At 38.0% G+C, this 17,772-nt stretch overlaps 2 long non-coding RNA genes across 3 annotated transcripts in view; one reads left to right on the top strand and one right to left on the bottom strand.

Annotated features, from left to right (window-relative positions):
- Positions 1-424: 424 nt before the first annotated feature.
- LOC148895963 (uncharacterized) lies at positions 425-8,575 on the top strand. Of its 2 annotated transcripts, XR_016115640.1 has the most exons (4): positions 425-601; positions 1,119-1,245; positions 3,721-4,024; positions 7,729-8,575. It is a non-coding gene; the product is annotated as an uncharacterized LOC148895963 (long non-coding RNA). The 2 variants fall into 2 exon arrangements; XR_016115639.1 differs by lacking the exon at positions 7,729-8,575 and having other exon boundaries at positions 440-601; positions 3,721-4,486.
- Positions 8,576-11,125: 2,550 nt separating this feature from the next.
- Positions 11,126-17,772, bottom strand: part of LOC148895962 (uncharacterized) — an 18,218-nt gene continuing 11,571 nt past the window's right edge. The window contains exon 3 of the long non-coding RNA XR_016115641.1: positions 11,126-12,002. This is a non-coding gene — a long non-coding RNA (uncharacterized LOC148895962). The remainder of the gene's footprint in view (positions 12,003-17,772) is intronic.

The following is a 17,772-nucleotide window of genomic DNA, read 5'->3' as shown; positions in this document are numbered from 1 at the left end:
TGTGTTTATCGCGAAAAATAGTTCATATGCCAAGGTAAAATGTTAATAAATGTATCGTTTGTAAACCGAAAAGTTTGTAAGGTATCACCGTACTATATATTTTGGAGTTGAAGTAAAATATAACAGACCTTTGGACCCCCACAAAGTCTTTAAGAAAAAGCAAAGTTTATATCATAGCATATCTTCCTTTTGAATGTGCCACCCACTCACATCACGCTTGGGCAGTTTCTGTATAATCCTTCAAACTAAGTACTAAAAACACAACTGTAGTTCATTTAGACACGCACGTACACACACGCACACGCACGCACACGCACACACACAATGTGCCACGGACGTCCCAATCAAACCGTAGAGGGAAGCAAATGCAAAGCACATTTTCACCCTTTGCCCCGACATATGGAACGCGTAGCCGTCTTATTTTCTTTTCATCTGGCCGCCCCAGAGCTGAAAGCTTTGGACAGTGTGTCCTCGCTGCCCTCTTCGTCTTCCTCCTCCTAATACTCCTCCTCCTCGTCCTCCCAGGAGGGGCTGCACCGACCCCATTAACAAGCAGGACACCCACTCGCTGACAACAACAGCACCTTTTGGAGCCTCGTAGGTATGTTTGAAAAATACAAGGATGGGTGGTAAATTGGGGGTGAACAGCTAGTAACCAAACAATTTATAAACTACCTTTCTGGGACCAAAATAAAAATCAGGGCCATTTTGAAAATAACATTCCTGTTCACGTTCATTGGTCACCAGCTAGCTGCATCGTCGAGCTAGCTTTGCTAAGTTTGTCCAAAGTTTGGCTATGTTAAACGGCTTTGCTAGCTAGCTGAGTTGCTAGCTTGTTTGCTAGCCCACTTGCCTTAAGTGTGGTGGATATTTTTTAATCTTTAGGATGACAGTTTGTTCAGGTGCATTTAATGGAGCAGAATAAAATCAATTTTGAGTCATTTGTTGTTAAAACTGATCCTACAGGTGGTGGTAAAACCCATTACATGTAGTGTTTCGCTAGCCCTGCTCAGGAGGTAATTTTAGTCTGAAATTGTGAGGAAAAAAAAAAATCAACCCACAAGTCATAGTGGCATTCGTACGTTTTCTATGCTAACCGCACAATGTTTGCTTCTCAGGTGTCAACAAAGGAAGGAGAGAATGTACGAGTTCGCTAAACGCTGTGGTTTTTTTTACATTATAAAACTGCAGAGCCACGCAGCTGGTGTGGAGGAGGACACACAAAGGCCAAAGTGTGCCTAAAAGGTCAACCATTTTCTGTACATTGATAACTTCTCACTTGTAAAATTCCAGTAAAAACTCCAGATGAGATAAATATTTCTTTTCCCCTTTGGGTTTTACAACTTCTGTCATTTCTCGTCAATGAAATTTCAATATACTGTAATGCGTGACGTTCCAATAAATAAATAAATAAATACATACATACATACATACATACATACATACATACATACATACATACATACATACATACATACATACATACATAAATAAACTGAACCAATGAAACTGCACCAATGAAAATAAAATAAATAAATAACGGACTGATTGAATAAATAAATAAATAAATAAATGGATGAATACATAAATACATAAACTGACACACCAATAAAAAAACAAATAAGTAAATAAATAACTGACTGAATAAATAAATAAACTGACGCACCAAAAAACAAACAAATACTAAATATATAACTGAATACATAAATAAATAAATGGATGGATAAATAAACAAATAAATAAATAAATAAATAAATAAATACATACATACATACATACATACATACATACATACATACATACATACATAAATACATAAATAAATACATAGATACATAAATAAACTGAACCAATGAAACTGCACCAATGAAAATAAAATAAATAAATAACGGACAGATTGAATTAATAAATACATAAATAAATAAATGGATGAATAAATAAATACATAAACTGACACACCAATAAACAAACAAATAAGTAAATAAATAACTGAATGAATAAATAAATAAATAAACTGATGCACCAAAAAATAAATGGATGGATAAATAAACAAACAAACAAACAAACAAACAAATAAATAAACAGATACATAAACACAAATAAATAAATGAATATATATAGACATAAATAAATATACAGGTAACATCCGACTTACGACCAGCTCGACTTACGACCACCCGTACTTACAACCATGAATTCCAGACCCTATTTTTAAAAATTTTAATTCTATGCCTGGCACCCCAACACGCTAGCAGGCCGGCAACGCGTAGGACAATTTTGGCCAGGCAGCCAGCATCCTACTCTCGCACAGCAATCGACCGTGTGATGGCACCAGAGGGGGAAAGTTTGCGTGTCATTTAGCCTCTGAGTCTCTATTGAACATTTTGAATGGATTTCGACTTACGACCATTTCGACTTATGACCGTTTGGTCGGAACGGAACTCGGTCGTAAGTCGGATGTTACCTGTATACATAAATACATGAGTAAATAAATAAATACATTTATTTTATACAAAAATATACATTAACTATCAATGGTATTTGTGAAGTATTTTTAAATGTTGAATAAACACTTGAACCACCTCCTACAATTAATCACTTTGATTGGCTACCTAACAACCAATCAGTGCAGGAGATAGAAGCAGAAAAGGAAATACAGTGAGACCTCAACTTACGAACTTAATTGGTTCCTAGACAGATTGTGTAAGGCGAAAAGTGTGTATCTAAAAAAAAATTCCCATAGGAAACCATTAAAATGGGAATAATCCGTTCCCGGGTTTCCATAAAATATACTTTTCAACAAAATAAGCCTTAAAACTACACACAACATACCTTATTATGTGCTATTGTATTGTAATGAAAGAAATACACTGAATTGTATCATAAAGTCACTTATTTACATTTGTGATGGTCATTTATGGCTTGATGGAATGGCGTTGGAGGTTGAAGGTCAAAGGGAATTGCTGTTTGGAAAGAGTGGCGCATTACATGAGGACTGTAATTAAAGAAATAAACTGTGCTGTAAAATAAAGTTTTATTTACCTTTTTGATGGTCGTTGATGGCTTATGGAAAGAGAGTCACCTTCCATAAGGACTGTTGGTAACTTAACCTCTGGTGCTGTTCGGTCGTGTGCTTCCGCCGAAGATCACTCCGCTAGCCGTGGTGGATGTGTATTATGAAGATAGTGTTTATGATAAGGTTTAATTTTCATAAATTTGACGTTTGTAAGACGAGAAGTTTGTAAGTTAAGGTGTTTGTAAGTTGAGGTCTCACTGTACACACAAAAGCAAAGGAAAATGCTAAGTTAATATTTTTGTTTAACTTTTATTTATACCTGCTCGTCTGATGAGTGTTTTGGTAAAGTTTTGCACGTGTGTCAACTTTTGACTCCGCCCCCGGTTTGTTCGCACATGTCAAACAAAGTATAGCTACACGTGCTTCCTGTGTTCTTGTGGTGTTTGTATACATCACAGATGGGAAAAGCTAACAAGGAAAGTCCAGTCACAAAAAACAAAAAAAAAAATCTCCCTGCTGTCTAACGAGCTGCACTCCTTCCTGATAAACCTTACATAGACGTCTGTCGCCCCCCCCCCGCCCCCTTCCGTCCATGGAAACTTTTGATGGCGGTACCACAGGCGTTCGTTTCTTGTGTTTCCTGCTCCTCCAACCCTACGTCCATCCACCTGATGGCTTTTCCTCTCTCCCCGTTTCCCTCGCAGACACGCAGAGCCAGACTGGAACACAAACACTGGCAGGTGGATAGACGTCGAGGAGCGACATTGACGCTTGTCAACTGGATGGAAGGATTAGAGGGAGGGGGAGAAAGATGGCGCTGGCTCACTGTTTGTACAGTGAAAAGAGAGAAAGAGAGAACCAGACACAAACATAAACATTGGCCTCGACTTCAATGCTTCTTCTCTGTGAACCTCTGACTCAAGCCCTCCGTCCTGCCGCCCCATAAACAAGTGCAACATGGAAAGCATCACAGCAACACAGCAGCAGGACAGCAGAGAGTGTTCAGCAGTGAGTTGCACTCAAACTTCATATTCAGAATCATTCGGTTTGATGATGTGATTTGAATTTTTTTGTTTGTTTCCCTCCACCATTCATTTTTTGTTTTAAAACAAGTGTTGCCCAATAGAAGTGTTACGTGTGATTCGGTTTAACGTTTTAGAATAGTTTCTTTCGAAATACTGAATGAGTGATATCATGGTATATTTTTTTTAGGTTTTTTTAATTTTTAGAAAAATATTGCAAATATTCAACGTAATTTCATTGCATCTGAAGCCCATATTTTTATATAATAATGATAATAATAATAATAATACATTTCATTTTTAAGCACCTTTCATAACTCAATGTCACTTTACAGTCACAGGATAAGTTATTCTGTGGGTGAGCAGCGGCAGCCAGACGCGCCAGCGTTATATGATATATTATACTATATTATAAATAAACGTAAATGTAAATGTTAATAATAAATATATGATACGATATTATATTATATTATATTATATTATATGATATGATATTGTATGATATGATATGATGTTACGTTATGTTATGTTACATTATATATATATATATATATATATATATAATATTATAAATATTAATAATAAATATGATATTAAATTTAAATAAACAAATAAATATTAACAATAAATATTATATTATGTGATATTATTTGATATGATGTGATATTATAAATATTAATAATATATATAATATTATGTTATATTATTTGATATGATATGATATGATATGATATTATAAATAAATAAAATATATTAATAATGAATATTATATAACATATATTATATTTGTATTTATTTATTTATTTATTTATTTATAAATTATTTATTTGAGCCAAAATGGTCTTTGGAAGATCAGTTCACATTTAAAAATAAAATCCTGCATAAAAGTTGTCGTACGGCATACATTATTTGAAATGTTATAAAAAAATGTATAAAATACGAGGAAAACGCACAAGTTCACAGGTATGTTTTTTTTTTCAACGTGTGCATGCATATACACACACTCGTGATGGGAAAATGAAGCTTCATGAAGCACTCACTATTTTTTTTTACTCCTCCAGATAGCGCTCTCGGTTTTAAATATGAAGGTTAGTGCCAAGTAAATGTCTTAAAAATCACGAGTGCTTCATGAAGCTTCACTTTCCCTTCACTAACACATATACACATACACAGAAAGTACAACAATCTATGAACCAATGTGTTTTTAGAATCAAGGCAATGAAAACACAGATGTGTACAAGCGACAAGCCCCGCCTTCTCACTCAAACACAAACACACTTACTCCCCGGTCCGCCTGGTAATGACTTCATACTACTTGTCTTCTGCTGGCACAGGCCCAGCCCTACTTCAACTCTACGCAGATGCACACATACTGTATTGTCCTCGCTGGTGGAGGCAGACCACTCGTATTGATGTGACATAACACTTAGATTCACAATATTGGAAGAAAGCCCATTTCTGGTACCTGCTACAGTTGGCCGGCCCACCGAAGGTGGACGACAAAGAAACTGGGTGGGCAGCCACGGACATTTCTGGCCCAAAAGTCTCTATGGGTTTATAATAATAATAATAATAATAATAATAATAATACATTTAATTTATAAACGCCTTTCAAAACTCTCAAGGTCACTTTACAGTCACAGGATCAGTTTTGCTGTGGATGAGCAGCGGCAGCGTTCACTCAACCCGGAATAACTGAAATAGATAAAGTGAGCTAGCTCGCTAATAGATAACTAATAGCCAGGTAGCTAGATAGCAAATAGATCGCAAATAGATAGATAGCTAGGTAGCCAGCTCGATTGCTAGCTAGGTATCCAGCAAGATAGTTAGCTAGCTAGCTAATAGCCAAGTAATAGCCAGGTATTTAGATAGCAAATAGATAGCTATCTAGGTAGCCACCTCGATAGCTAGCTAGGGAGTCAGCTAGATAGTTAGCTAGATAGCCGGATAGCCAGCTAGATAGCTCAAGTGAGCAACATGGTGTTTTCTTCATAATGTGCATATGACATGGTGGTGTGTCATTTTGTTGGCATGGATATTCCTTCTTTTTTTGTGTTGGGGTTGTCACTATTTGCGAGGGGGTGATGGTGGTGGTCAAAATGTATTATTATTATTATTATTAGCATATTTGACAATGAAGCTGTCTTTGACTTTAAATTTGTGAATGGCAGTGAATGAGTTAAGAAGAAGTCTCATATAAACGCATCCAGATAAATATTTTGTATGGAACACACTGTTCAATTTTATTTTTCAGTTTTGGTATTGAGGAGAAGAAAAAAAAAACATTGGGAAAAGCTATACTGATAACGATATAGTCCTTTGCCCCCCGCCCCCCACGACGACCAAATTCTCCAGTTCTTAGTAGTGCACTGATTGAGCTCCAATCTTGGAGTCGTAGCGTAAAGACTAAGTATATACACTCTATTTTTACATCACACACACATACGCCACCCACTACTCTGTGTTTATTTAATATGGCATTTCACTCCGAGAACAGTATATCCCGCCGCCTTCTTTATAAGGGCACAACTACTGCACTAAAGAGAACCATCCCCCCCCCTCCTCGCCTTCCATCGACATTTGCAACGACTCTGTCACTCATACACAAGCGTCGTGCCAGCAGCAACAGTCTCTTGGCACCATCCTGTCGCCCTCGTCGAGAGCGAGCATCTGCTTCGTCTTTTCTCTTGCAGTCGACCGCTTTGCCTTCCCGCAGACAAATTCACACACGCACACACCGACTCCCACGAAACACGTTGACACTTATACAAGCGCTCGCAATTGCATACGCACGCACGCCGTCTCACACACTGGCACCGATGCTGGAACGTGATCTGCTTGGATTTTAAAACGGCCAGCTCCTCAAAAGACAAACTAAATCCACACTAATCGGCGAGTAAGCGAACAAACGCCCAACTGTCCGTTTCCCAATGAAAACAGAGCTGCCGCATTCATTGGTGTCTGTGTGGTAGTGATACCGAAGAGCCAGGCGAAGATGTGACGAAAGCAGGCTTTTAGTGTGGATTTGGCAATTTCCATTTGTGGTGAAGTTGCCATAAAACACAAACTTCAAGTAAGATAAGTATGAAAATGTAATGCCCAGATCCAGCTTCGAATTGTAACAAGAAATCTATCTAGCTTGCCATCTATATATCTAGCGAGCCCGCTACCTAGCTAGCCAGCTATCTATCTAGCTGACGAGCTATCTAGCTAGCTAGTGAGCTATCTATCTATCTAGCTAGCAAGCTATCTATTTAGCTAGTGAGCGAACTAGCTAGCGAGCTAGCCATCTAGCTAGCGAGCTATCTAGCTAGCAAGCTAGCTAGATAGCGACCAATCTATCTAGCTAGTGGACTATCTAGCTAGCTAGCGAGCTATCTGTCTAGCTATCTACCTAACTAACTATCTATCTAGCTAGCGAGCTATTTGTCTAGCTATCTATCTAACTAGCTATCTAGCTAGCTAGCGAACTATCTAGCTAGCGAGCTATCGAGCGAACTATCCATCTATCCATCCATCCAGTTATTTATTTAGTATTTGTTTTTTTGTGTGTCATTTTATTTATTTATTTATTTATTTATTTATTTATTTATCTATTCGTTTATTTATGTATTTATTTGTTTGTTCATTCATTCATTCATTTATGTTGACAAAAAAAAATATTAATAACCCATATCCAACACTTCACAGGAAGTCAGCCATTTTGGATTGAAGTCGGCCATTTTGGATCGAAGAACCATCACATTACTCCAAAGCTTGATTTTTTTTTATTAAATACATTTTCCAAACACCTTATCTTCACAAATATTGACAGGAAAAGAACTGTTGATACAAAAATCGAACAGAATTTAGCTTTGTTAAGTAAAATTGAAAATATATCATCTTTCTAAAAAAACATGGACGTCGAAATAAATATTGACATATAGCTTAGCATTGCACTCAAAATGAGTGATTTCTTTTTTATTCTTAAGTTATCAGTACAGAAAATATTAATGGCAATTTTTTTTGAATAGCTGCATTAATTAGATGCGTCAATTTGTTTAAAAAAAGACCCACAAAAATGGCACTCTGCAGTGCATTACGTGAACTAACAATAACATAAATAACTAAAATTCTAAGAATCACATAAATGTGTGCAGTACGACGCGAAAAAAAAAAAAATCATCCAGTTGGCTGTATCGAAAACCTGCACAATCCAAATTCTTTTCACGCTATGAAGATTAAAACACAGATTGTATAAAAATAGCGCATTCGTGTTGAGTTAAGCTTTTCAGGCCAGTTTGCGGGTCAAGCGAAGACACGTTGTGGCGTAGTTGGTCACGATAAAGGAGTGGATGTGGTAACAGTAATCCATCCATGTGATGTATTGGGGCGTCCTACGGGGCCTAAAATGTGGTAATTTGTTTCGTTTTAATAAAGCGTGTGTTTTTCTTGGGTCACGTTGTCAAGGGGCAAATTGCTTTCTAATTACATCACACGTGGAAAGTGCAGAACGCGACGACGCGCACGCACTCGCTCGCCAGTATTAGCGCACGTGTGTTTTCATTGCAAAGCAAAACATGTCAGCGTTTGGGCCACTTTTAAGCCCACACAGTCACAGTGACGGACAGCCCGCTGGAATTAAGTCTTAACCTCACCAAAAGAGAGACGGCTCGTATTTTAAAACAAGTGCGGTTTACCCGTCATACTTCAAAGGAATATGTGTTACATCGTAAAAAAAGGAAATACTAGACTTGCAAAGTTGAAATGTAATTATTTGCCATTTTGTCATAACGCAGCAGTCTGATGATCAAAATTAAGAAAGCATTCAGTCAAGATAATTTGTTTCTTAGGGGTTTAGTTTAGCACTCCAAATAATCATTATTAAAATTCATTTAAAGGACAACAGACGCCTCCGGACAAGTTGTGTCCATAATTGGTAAAATCACTTCAAATGACTTCTACTGAGTGTATTTCAATAAGATTCCACCGCATATAGCCACCGCATATTTTACGTTTTAAGACTCGCGCTGAATATTCAGGAAGTCTTGTTTTTGAATTGATGACGATTCCAGACGTGACATCACTGAAGGAACGCCCCTGACCGAGAAAGCGACACACAATTCATTTTGGGTACTTTGTTTGGTCTGAAAACTTCGTGTTGATGGCAAAATTAGAAGGAAAAAAACATAAATAACACAATGGTGAATCGTTGTTTGTTGCACCAAGACTACTTTTTGATACTAGTTGACACAAATTTCCAGCAGACAAATCAGCCCATTTCCAACAGAGCTTGGGTGCCATCTTGTGCATTTTCTGGGACGCTACATTGGAGTCAAGACGCCTCAAAATGAGACGGGAGGATTTCTTTAATCGATTGCAAACATGTATGCTTTCCTCTTCAGAACTATTTGAATCATATTCATAACTGGGTGAGTAACAAGAAAGCATCTTCTCCGAATCTGAAGCCATTGTTTTGATTCTTGAGCAAGGCAAGACGTCCTGGCGTGACGTCATGAACAAGAATGAAACTTTCTGAGGTCATTTTGAAGTAGTTTTGGCACACTTTAACTCATTTTTATTGGTGTTTTGTATTTGACTAAAAATATCAGTCTGAGTGTTTTGGGTATTTTAGATGCTATAAAACGTTTTTCTGATGTCAGTTAGGAAACAAAAAAAAATGGTGTTGATTGTCCTTTAAATAATAGTTTATCACACTTTTTGCACTCAAATAACCAAAATTCAGTTAAAACGAAATTGATATTATCTCAAGAATGAATTCAATATAAAAATAACATTAATTGATATTCCATTACTTTTAAATTAAAACAAACATTTTAACTACGCTAAAATATATTTTCTGAGCTCTCAAACTGAGTGACATAAAAACTAACAATTCAGTTTAAAAGCAACATGTTCAATCGTAAAATTATTTAAATTGTCTCTTGTCTTGAGGCTAAACTGGGCAAATACTAAATTATCCAAATGAAATACAAAATAAAGAAAGTCTCATTTTCATATTAAATTAGCCACACACCCAAAGTAAGCAAGTTAAATTTCATTTACATGATATTATTTCTTATGTCATGTTATTTTAGCCTCACAACCAAAATAAGGGCAAAAATAAATAAAAACATATGAAACAAATTAAGGAAAATTAAGAGGAATCAAAGGTCAAACTACTTTAACCCTTTCAGGGACAACAGTTACTGCAGTGGACAACTTATCATGTTATCAGGTTACAGAGTGCATGAAAGGATTAAAGAGTACACAATAAGCACTTCTTTGTAGCACTTTGTAAGCATCAAACGGCACACAAGACAGACGAGTAAAGGCAAATGGAGTGATCGAGTAGGCTGGTGGAGATTCCAAAAGAGGAAAGGTCAGTGTTGTGGCGTTTTACTGCCGTTAAGAGCCTCCATTCTGGGAGCGGTGCCCAGCTCGTCTACCTGTTGACTGGACACAATGTACCGCCCGCCTCTTATGTTACACAGCGTATTGTAAATCTGCGGCCCATTATAAATAACATTTAGATATAATTTTCTATCTGGAGAGGAGCCCGATGGCCTTCTGGCTCGCTCGATAGATTTGCGTCATGTTCAGAATTCAAAAGCTTCTTTGCGAATCCAAACAAGCCCATTAAAACGCAGCCATCATCCAGAGACGAGGGCTTAGTAGCGTAGGCAAGTCGATTTATGACACCAATGGCAAACACATAAACTTACGACCAGAGCTATAGCCACATTAAAAACAAAAAGCTCATCAAAAGAAAATTAATGACAAGTGTGTCTATTTGAGAGAACCACCAATCGTTAAAGTTTGTTAGAAAAAGTTTGTCACGTGGAATGTTCTAATGCTGTTACGCATATTAAAAAGTTGTTTTAACCAGGGATCTTCAGGCCGCTTTTTGGGATAACATTAAACACAGAATAGGTAAGTGATTAACCATTGTTTTCATGAGACTTTTTTTTGTGTCTCCTCATGTGATACACATGCTTACCAAACTTACATTCCCTTTGTTTATTTCGTAATCACAAACGTTTTATTTTGAAAAGTCACCGGATTTTGTTACATATGTCTTCAATTTTCACACTTGATTCAGGTAAAGGCGCGCTTCTCAGTCAAAATACGCAAGTAAAATTTTGTTTCACTCTGTTCCGTTCTTACTGGCCATACAGAAGAGACTGTTAAGGCATCTTGTTTACTTGATTTTTATTGGGGTGAACAAGTGGCAAGAACAAGTACGTAACTCTCGTTACATCGGCGGGAGAACATACGTCACACCCTGTTGCTCACCTAAAGACGTCCCACTCGCAACATCAACCTAATTTGACAAAACAATAATATTGTTACATCGCTAAAATGGAACCCAGGAGGGAGCAAAATGAATTCTAAACAAACATCTTTGGGAAACAAGAAAAGGCCCTCCCAAGAAACAAGAGAGGAGTCCACGATTTTAAAGAAAAATAAGTCTACATTTCAGAGATAGTATCAGCAGTTTTATCTCAACTGGAGATTCTCACACACCAAAGCGTAATGTTCATCGATGGTGAGTCTTTTTTTCATGCACTTTGTATTTTGCGATTTTATTTTGAAGGCACGTTTAAACGTTCCCAAACCAACCAGAGAGCATTGTTGAAAATAGTGACAATAACCGGAAAATGTTCTCTTTGTATCAGCGGACATCTTGCTGTGTCTTATGGCCTCCCAATCGTTCCACGTGCCTTCTAAATTTCATGTTGCTTTGAGAAACTGGCCTCAGGGGCTGAATTTTCAAAAGGTTAATATTGCCGGTCACGTGCATGTTACATTAAAAAAAAAAAAAAACAGCTGAGAAAGTTGTAAGAATTTCTGGCCTTTTTCTGCAGCAGCAGGCCAGCATTTTTTTTCCTTTAAGGGTGGGGTGGATTTGGGTGTCTCAAGGAGGCCCCGAAGGAATAGAAGAAATAAAACACCCCTTCGCTCGGCCTCATGTAGTTCCACACCTGCAACACACAAAAGTGCTCTCTGTGTGCGTCAGTCATACGTCAAAGAGCGCCACCAGGAAACAAACAGAGGCCCTTTAGTGGGAAAAGGACATTTTCACTCAAACAACCTCTCAAATGTTACACACATTTGAACATGGCTTGACTCCATCGACAGCAATTTGTTTTGTTTTTGAAAAGCTATTTGAAAATATTTTTTTCCACATAAGAGATAATGCCATAAAGTACGTACAAATATTTTTATATTATCGCAAACTGCGTGTAACTCAATTATGTTGTGCTTCATTCTCACCCCACCTGGCCGACGTTTTCCTGCGCCGTGTGAACCAATATTGACATTGGCATCGCTGAATAGACGGCACACAGCTAATGGATATAATTATCTCACATAATGATCTCCAATAACAACGTCAAATAAGAATAAGAATAATAATAAGCCTGTGTCAGGGCATGGTGTGTTTGTTTGGATCAGCACTTAATACATTGTGTGTGTGTGTGTGTGCTTTTTTTAAAAATCAAAATAATAATAATCTCAAGTCGTGGGCACCTGTTGCTGGGCAGACTTCCCAGGCTCAATCATAATTACCCAATGAAAACATTTTTCATTCGGGTGGTGGCTTTCCCATACTTACGAATTGTTGTTCGTCTGTGTGAAAATGTTTTGTGGGTGGGCGGTGGACATGGCTAGCAAAAACGGGCTTTGTAACGGTCACTATGGTAAGGGCTACTAGAATTGTGGGAAAACACAACAACAAAAGAAAAAAAAAATCTTTTCTTTTAGGTGCACCTTATAGTGCAGAAAATACGGTAACTTCAAGCCCCAAAAACTTTCTTTCACAAGCAGATCCCGATAAAATTCTCATGATATACGTCGGACAGTGAGCGGACAATAATGTAGTGATACCTCAGTTTAGGAACCCCTTGGCTTACGAACTTTTCGGTTTCCTTACGTTAAATTTATGAAAATGTTACCTTGGCATAAGAACTTTATCTTGGCATATGAACTTTTTCCGTACACGGAGCTGCCTCAATGATGAGTGATGTGTCATTCGCGAGCGAGCCCGTTCTTCTAACAACAAAATGGCAGCCGACTGTTTTTGTCCTCTATTCCCCACCCCCAGTCTTCGGTTAAAGCCACGTGATTGGTCAAGAACGCAGCAGTGAGGGGAGGTGGTTTAATCATTAACGAGACAGGCAGACAACAGTGAGAGAGCTTCAACTTTGATAGTTCAAAAGCAGAGTGTAGACTGCAAGGTTAAAATATCCCATCAATCAGGCTCCACAAACAACCCGCACAAGCCATCGGTACACTTGCTGCAAAAAGCTATCAACCCAGCTTAACAGAACACAATTGATGAAGAACTAGATAAAATTATCACAGAGAAAGCACCTATTAGGGATCATTCCTCAAGATGGTGAAAGAAGAAGGCTACGTTCCTCATCAAGTGTTTAATGCTGAGGAAACCAGCCACTCCATTCCATCAAGCCATCAACGACCATTACAAAGGTAAATAAAAGGACTTTATTATATAGTACAGTTTATTTCTTTAATTATAATACCATAGCACATTTATTATACATAAAAGAATATATATGTTGTGTAGTTTTAAGGCTTAGAAAATTAGAAAGAAGAAAATTATGTTTTATGGGGACCTGGGAACGGATTATTCTCATGTTAATGGTTTCCTATGAGAAATTACATTTTGGGATACACACTTTTCGCCTTACACACTCTGCCTGGGAACCAATTAAGTTTGTAAGCCAAGGTATCACTTCTTTATTTATATTTGTTATTCATTTCTCATCTTAGTCCTAAATTGCAGGCATAGTGACGGTTCGCTGCAGTGATAACAATGTTATTCTATAACCCTCAGATTTATGCAAAGCTTTTTGCATATTTCCCAGTAAGAATTTAATGGAATCTGATGGGAATGAAAACGAAGGAGGACTACGCGGGGGATGGGAGGGAGAAAAAGAAGGCTGCGCGATGCGACGCACACGATGCAGCAGCATCATCATCAGCAGATAAAAAACGAAAGTGGCCGATTGGGGCATGATTGAGGCGATGTGATTCCAGTAAACGGCGCCTGATGAGTCACCTGCTGTAAGATCATCAGCGTGAGATCATCAGGTGACCGGCATCATCAGGCGATACGCGTTCCTCCAATGGGAAGGGGAGGATTCTGGGAGGACGAGGGGATGCGCATTGTGATCCGGGAAATGACGACTGGATCGTCATTTAAAGGACAACCGACGTCACTTTTTTGTTTCCTAACTGACATCAGAAAAACGTTTTATAGCATCTAAAATACCCAAAACACGCAGTATGATATTTTTAGTCAAATGCAAAACACCAATAAAAATGACTTTAAGTCTCTAAAAAGTACTTCAAAATGACCTCAGAAGGTCCCGCCCCCTTGTTCGTGACGTCACGCCAGGACGTCTTGCCTTGCTCAAGAATCAAAACAATGGCTTCAGATTCGGATAATATGCTTTCTTGTTACTCATCCAGTTATGAATATGATTCAAATAGTTCTGAAGAAGAAAGCATACATGTTTGCAGTCGATTAAATAATTTATTCCGTGTCATTTTGAGGCATTAGGACTGGAAAATGTCGCACCCAAAAAAGGCAGAAAATGGCGACAAAGCTCCATGTAAGGAATTAATCAGCCCGTTTCCACAGGCTGATTAATTCCTTACATGGAGCAAGATTTTTATGAAACAATTAACACAAGACAATGGGACAAATGAACAATTGGTTTTCCTTTTTTTTTGTGGAGGAAAACCAATGTCCATCCATCCAGTTATTAGCTATCTATTAGCTATAGCTATCTATTAGCTATCTATTTGTTATAACTATCTATTAGCTATATATTAGCTATCTATTAGCTCTAGCTATCTATTAGCTATCTATGAGCTATAGCTATCTATTAGCTATCTATTAGCTATAGCTATATATTAGCTATCTATTATTTATAGCTATCTATTAGCTATAGCTATCTATTTGCTATCCAGCTCTCTATTAGCTATATATTTGCTATCCAGCTATCTATTAGTTATCTATTAGCTATCCAGCTATCTATTAGCTATCCAGCTATCTACTAGATATCTAGCTATCTAGCTATCTAAATATCTAGCCATCTAGATATCTAGCTATCTACTAGATATCTATCTATCTATAATAATAATAATAATATTAATAAAGATAACAATAATACATTACATTTTAAGCGCCTTTCAAAGCTCTCAAGGATACTTAGCAGTCACAGACAAGATCTTGCTAGGTAGCTATCGACAGTATCTACAGTTATCTATCTAGCTATCAAGCTCTCCAGCTAGCTATCTACCAAGCTATCTGGCTAGCTATCTAACTAATCCGTGGTTTTGACAGCTGATTTTTATAAATAGTTTATACAGTCTGAATATGCTTTTATGCTACTTTTAGCAAATTTAATCTCCAGCTTCCACACACATTTTTCCATCTATTTTGCTTTTCAAAATCAAATATGCTCTGCCATGAAAGTGTTTCCAGTTAGACTTCTCTGAAAAGTGTATTCGGTCACCCGATAACTTAATTCTGGTCTTGAATAATTTCGTATTAGTTTTAGGTTAGCTTAGCAATTAGCATGACTTCTCCGTTTTTCCCTGTAGGCCTCTCGCGAGGACACAAAGGCAATTATGTTTGACTTAACAGCGATTCTGCGCTAGCTAGCCACTTTAATGTCAATTTCAGTTGACAGCAGTGATCGTTCCTACATAAAATACTGTATTAGCCTCCTTGGACGGCTGAAAAACAGGAGGATTATTCTGCTTTATTCTTATTCCCCAAGTGCAAAACTGATAAAAATCACATCATCAGGCAGAGCAAATGGCCAAAGCTAACCGTTGACATTTGAGCTAGGGGTCAGAAACCAGAGTGAATCTTAACGAAATTGTCTTTGGCCGCAAACTGCATTTTAAAATAACGCGCTGAATTATTAATGCGTCTTATCAAGCCCTCATTGTGCTGACTCGGCAAGGCGAGTACTTACAAGCTGCTGCGGCCTGAACAACACTTTAGTGCTAGCGGGACACGCGTCGGGTTACATAGGCGAAGCAATTAGCTGTGAAGGGAAGAACATATAAAAAAAAAAAGATTAGAGCTACGAAACGATGGGCTAGCTACGCTAAAGTATCTTACCATCATGCCCGATGGAACTCTTTATTGACCAACACGTGCTTGTGTTGGTTTTATTATTGATGCTGCGAAACACGAGTGGCTACTCTGAAACCAACACTGCTCGATTACAGTAAACCAGAAAGCAACGGCGGTGGGGTTGGGGGGGTGTTACTTCACACACACTTCCCCAGAAACACAACCTATACTTTTCTCCTCATTTGGTTCGCTAAAGTGCTGAAAAGCCGTTTAAGCTCGAAGTTGCTGTTTGTACACATGGGCCTGGAAAAAAAACGCAAAAAAAAGCTCCTTCGCTAGCTAGCAAACAAGAGTTTCACATTGGGGGCTGTGTATACTGTATACCAGTCATTGGCAAACTACGGCCCGCGGGCCACATACGGCCCGGTAGGCTTTTTAATCCGGCCCGCCAAACTTGTCCAAATTATAGTAAAAACAGTGTCTGAAAGTCATGACAAAAAGTTAGCGGACAACAGGGAAGACAACTCTGAAAAGTTGCTTAAAGCTGCCTGCCTCATTTTTCACAATTTGAAACACAATAAGACGAGTCATCGCAAAAAAAAACATTGTCGCAAAGTATAGTTTTTTTTTAAATTAAGGCTGTACCTACCACAAATGCTACCTTGCTTAATTTACAGTAAATATCCATGGCTGAAGATTTTGCTCCAGTTGTCGTTTGTCGTCATGGTGCACAATGCAATGTTTGCATTGCTTGCTACAAGCCGCTAAGCGCCTTTCATAACTCTCAAGTACACTTTACAGTCACGGTTTAATGTAAGTTTACGTTTTGTAGCATCACAAATTTTGTTAGCTTCTTTTGAATCTTTCTTCTGGGCTGAGGTTCTGTGTTACACTTTACAAAATTCTTTTTCATGAACGCTAACCAAAATTAGCTAGCTTGTTGGCCTCACAGGGTAATGGGTTGGACATATTTTCTCTGCTCTTTCGTGGGTTCTCTCCGGGTACTCCAGTTTACTCATATATTCCCCAAAACATGCAAGCTAGGTTAGCCATTCATTAATTTATTTGTGAATTGAAAGCGCCATTCCCAAATTCGGGTTTTGTTTTTTCATGCTTGGATGTCGATAAAGCGCTTGCCATGGCCTCTGGTAATGTGTTTCCCATCCACAAGGGTGCAACATGTTCCTTTTTTTCCCATGTTAGCGCTTTCTTCCAGCTTCAGCTGTTGTTAAAGCGCTATATAAACCAATATGTATGTATGTATTACATTGTATTTTGTAGAGCCACCCCCATTTTTAGCTCGTATATGTACATAAATCCAGACCCATATACTGTAATGTAGGACTTTTTGGGGGAGGCCACATTCAGGAAACATTGGGGGTCGTACATTCTGCTAAACCTAATAAAGTGACCCCCCTCTCTCCCACTCGGCGTATCTCATCAGTGGCGTGCGTATATTGTGTAACATGTTGACAATGGAAGGGACCTTGGGTTTAACTTGAATTTTCTGGGAATGGCCGTTAGGAAGATGGCTGATTTTTTTTTTTCCAGGAAGTCACGTCAGGGAATCTCCCTCAAGTCGCGTGACTTCGCTCGCTCGCTCGCTCTCTCTCTCTCTCTCTCTCTCTCTCTCT

This window comes from Hippocampus bargibanti, linkage group LG07, assembly GCF_051943395.1.
Source record: "Hippocampus bargibanti isolate YZ-2025 linkage group LG07, ASM5194339v1, whole genome shotgun sequence".
In the NCBI taxonomy this organism is placed as follows: Eukaryota; Metazoa; Chordata; class Actinopteri; order Syngnathiformes; family Syngnathidae; genus Hippocampus; species Hippocampus bargibanti.
This window is presented reverse-complemented; position numbering and strand designations above follow the sequence as displayed.